The sequence below is a fragment of the Galeopterus variegatus genome, unplaced genomic scaffold (genome assembly GCF_000696425.1).
Source record: "Galeopterus variegatus unplaced genomic scaffold, G_variegatus-3.0.2 Scaffold10047, whole genome shotgun sequence".
Classification (NCBI taxonomy): domain Eukaryota; kingdom Metazoa; phylum Chordata; class Mammalia; order Dermoptera; family Cynocephalidae; genus Galeopterus; species Galeopterus variegatus.
Window position 1 is genome coordinate 34,783 of NW_007736158.1, and position 4,895 is coordinate 39,677.

Sequence of the window (4,895 nt, forward strand, 5' to 3'; positions counted from 1 at the left end):
GATTCCACAAAATCAAAAAAATAATTCATGATCTGAATGAGAAATTTAACAAATAGATTTCATTAAAAAAACAGAAATCTTGGAATTTAATAATTCATTGAATGAAATAAGAAAATACCTCTGAGAATCTCAATAGAATAACAGATAGTGCAGGAAAAAAATTTCTAACCTTGAGAGAGCTGTTCTGAAATAACCCAGGATGATATTGTGAAAATATATATTTGGTCTTCATCTCTATCTTCTGACATACAACTCTGAAAATCCTTAGAATCTCCAAAATAATAAAAGTCTTTTCTTATGCTAATGATGGCTGACAGCCCCTAGGTAGGTTCAGGATGAGGCGTGATCCCAGAAAAAACCAAGGTGGGACTTTCAGTCCCACCCCCAGACCTCTAGGGAGGGGACAGAGGATGAAGGTTAAGTTGATCACTAGTGGTCAAGGATTTAACCAATTATGCCTATGTAATGAAGTTTAGATAAAAACCCAAGAGAACTGGGTTCAGAGACCTTCCAGAAAACCAAACACATGGAAGGACCTTGAGGGTGGTGCACCTGGGGAGGGTATGGAAGCTTCTCCCACAGCTCACCTTACACATCTCTTCGTCTACATCCTTTGTAATACCCTTTATAATAACCTGGCAAATGTAAATATGTGCTTCCCTGAGTTCTGTGAACAGCTCAAGTAAACTAATCAAACCCAAGCACAGGATTTTGGGAACCCTTATTTATAGCTGGTTAGTCAGAAGTTCCAGAGGCCTGGACTTGTGACTGCCATTAACTGTGAGGTAGTCTTGGAGACTGAGCCCTCACCCTGTGCAAATATCTCCAGGTAGATAGTGTCAGAACTGAATAGGAGGACACCTAATTGGTGTCTGCTGAAGAGTCACTGGCATGGTTGCCAGTGGGGAGAAATCCCCACACATTTAGTCATAGAAGTCAGTGTTCTACAGAGGGATAAATATCACATGTGCTCACTCATACATGGGAGCTAAGAGAGAAAGATGGAAGGAAAGAAAGACCACAGTGGTGTGTTGGTCTTACAGAGGGAGGGAACATTCCTTGGGCTACAGAGCAGAGTGGGGGGAAGAGAGGGAGGGAGGTTGGGGGATAATTGGGTGGGGGCATGGGGTACAAAAGCAATTTCTGGTAATCAAATGTATGAATATTCATAATAAAAAATAAATAAATGAAAATAAAAAGAAGTCAGTGTTCTATGTTGATGATTGTGCTGTTGAGAACAGAGGAAAGACAATGTGTGTTTTCCCTACTCTCACTCAGTTTTGTTTTTCCCACTGAACACTCACACACACAGAAAAAAAAAAAGAAAAAGAAAAAGAATGAACAAAAGCCTACATGATATTTGGGATACTATAGATTGAACAAATATTCAAATTACAGGTATTCCAGAAAAAGAAAAAAACAATAAAGGAATTGAAAACTTATTTAATGAAATAATAGGTGATAACTTCCCTAGTCTTGGGAAAGATATGAACATCCAAATCCAGGAAGTTCAAAGTTTCCTAAATAGATTCACCCAAGAAGTACACTCCAAGACATACTCTAGTCAAACTGTCAAAAGTTAAAGACAAAAAGAGAATTCTAATTAAGGAAACTCATCACAACCAGTCTAGCCTCGGAAGAATTCTTAAGAAAGCCCCACATCAAGAAGAGAAAGAACAATAACAACCATCATGAAAACACCAAAAACTATTAATAAAAGAATAGATACATAAATTAGAATGAGAAAGTAGTCAACCCTTATCAATACAGAAAAACACCAAATCACAAGGGTAGACAATAAGAGAGAAAGAAAAGAATAAAGGATACACAAAATAATCAGAAAACAATCCACGAAATGAAAGGAGAAAGCACTCTCATATCAATAATTACCTTGAATGTAAAAGGATTAAATGCCCCAATTAAAAGACATAGACTGGGTGAATGTATAAAAAAAAATGACCCATCCATATGCTGCCTACAGGAAACATACCATATCTACAAAGACACATATAGACTAAAAGTGAAGAGATGGAAAAAGATATGCCATGCAAATAGAAAGCAACAGTGAGCAGGAGTAGCCATATTTATCACATAAAACATACTTTACATCAAAATCTGTAGTAAGAGATGAGGAAGGGCATTATATGATGATAAAGGGATCAACAGTAAGAGGATTACACAAATATAAATATGCACCTTGTATTGGTCTGTTTTTGTGTTGCTATAACAGAATACCTGAAACTGGGTAATTTATAAAGAACATAAATTTATTTGACTTACGATTCTGGGACAGCTGCATCTGGCATGGGCCTCAGGCTGCTTCTACTCATGGCAGAAAACAGCAAGCCAACCCGCATGTACAAGCAGATCACATGGTGAGAGGAAGCAAGAGAGAGAGAGAGGGGAGGTGCCAGTGTCCTCATGGGAATTAATAGAGTGAGAACTCACTACCCCCACTGCCCAAGGAGTTAATCTATTCATGAGGGATCTGCCCCCATAAACCAAACCACTCCCAACATTGCCAAGTTGGGGATCAGATTCTGACATGGGTTTTGGGGAGACAACATATCCAAACTCTGTCATTCCATCCCATGCCCCACAAAACTCATATCCCTCTCATGTACAAAATACAATCATTCTATCCCAACGGTCCCAAAAGTCTTAGCTTGTTCCAGCATCAACTTAAAAGTCCAAGGTCCAAAGTCTCATCTGAGACTAAAAGCAAAACTCCTGCCAGCTGTGAACCTATAAAAGTCAAAACCAAATTTATCTACTTCCAGGATACAATGGTGAAAAAGACATTGGGTGCACATTCCCATTCTAAAAGGGAGGAATAAGCCAGAAGAAAAACAAACAGGCCCCAAACAAATCCAAAACCCATCAGGGCAGACATTAAATCTTAAAGCCCCAAAATAATCTTCTTTGACTCTAAGTCCTCCATCCTGGGCACAATGGGGGGTTGGGGCCCCTAAAGCCTCAGGCAATCCCACACCCATGGCTGTGTCAGAAGCAGTTCACTGGGCTGCACTGGTGCCTGTGGCTTTTCCAGGTTGAGGTTCCACATTGCTAGTGGCCCTGCAGTTCTGGGGTCCTGGCAGAAGCTGTGCCCCAGGTCTGTCCTCTGAAACAACTGGGTCCTCTGAGGCCTTCAGACCTGTGATGGGATGGGTGCCCTTCCAGACTTCTGAAATGCCTTCATGGCCTTTCTCCCCTTGTCTTGGCTACTAACATCTGGCTGTGTCATAGCCAAGCTAATGCCTTTAGCAACAGTCCCTCTGCTGTACTTTTGGATTCTTCTCCTGAAAATGCTCTCTGCTTCTCTGCCACATGGCCAGACTGCAAATTTTCTAAATCTTTACAGTCTTCTTCCCTTCTATGTTAAATTGTGGCTTTACATCATGGCTTTACTGCCATAACTGAGCATAGACTGTTACAAGTAGCCATGCAGCTGTCTGAATGCTTTGCTGCTTAGCAATTTCTTCTGCCAAATATTCTGGTTCACAGCTCTTAAGTCCCGCCTTCCACAAAGTCCTAGGGCATGGACACAATGCAGCCAAGTTCCTTGCTATGTTGTAGCAAGGATGATCTTTTGTCCAATTCCCAGTAAGTTTCTCATTTCTGTCTGAGACCTCATCATCAACATGGCCTTTACTATCCACATTTCTATCAGCATTCTGCTCACCACTACTTAATCAATCTTAAAGAAGTTCCAAATTTCCCTTGGTTTTCTTGTCTTCTAAACTTTCACCAACACCTAGGCTTTTTCTAGGCTGTTCTTCCAACTCTTCCAGCCTCTCCTCAACACTCAGTTCCAAAGCTGGTTCCACATTTTCAAGTGTTATAAGCAACACTGCACTTTGCTGGTACCAATTTTCCATGTTAGTCTGTTTTCTGTTGCTTATAAGTAAATACACAGAACTGGGTATTTATAAAGAAAATGAATTTTGCTTATGGTTTCCAAGGCTGGGAAGTCCAAAGTCCACGGAACACATCTGGTCAGAACCTTGGTGGTGACAACAGTGATGGCAGAGTATCACATTGCAAAAATGGCAAAGCAGAGAGAGCAGAGAGAGGGGAGGTGCCAGGGTCCTTTAAACAATCATCTCTCATGGGAACTAATAGAGTGAGAACTCACTCACTACCCCCACCCTCCAGGAAGTTAATCTATTCATGAAGGAGCTACCCCAATAACCCAAACCACTCCCAACATTGCCAAGTTGGGGATCAGATTCTGACATGGGCTTTGGGGGGACAACACATCCAAACTCTATCACACCCCAAACCAGAGCACCAAGATATATAGGGAAAATATTACCAGGACTAAAGGGAGTGATAGATGTCAACATAATTGTTGGGCATTTCAACACCTCACTGTCACCATTGGACAAATCATGGAGACAGAAACTCAACAAAGACAGATTGGAATTAAATGGCACTATAGATCAGATGGACCTAACAGATATTTACACAACATTTTATCCAGTAGCTGAAGAATACACATTCCTTTCAGGAGCATATAGAACATTCTAAAGGACTGACCATGTGCTAAGCATAAAACTTGTCTCAAGTTCAAAAACATTGAAATCATATTAAGCATTTTTTCTGACCATAAAGTATTAAAACTAGAAATAAATAACAAGAGAAGTTAGCAAAACTACACAAATACATGGACATTAAATAACATGCTTTTGAACAATCAATGGGTTAAAGAAAAAATTAAGAAATAAAAAAATTTCTTGAAACAAATGAGGATAGAAAAACAACATACCAAAACCTATGGGATACAGCCAAGGAGTATTAAGAGATATATCTATGGCAATAAATGCCTACATCAAAAAAAAAGAAAGATTTCAAATAAAACACCTACCAATGCACCTTAAGGAATGAGAATACCA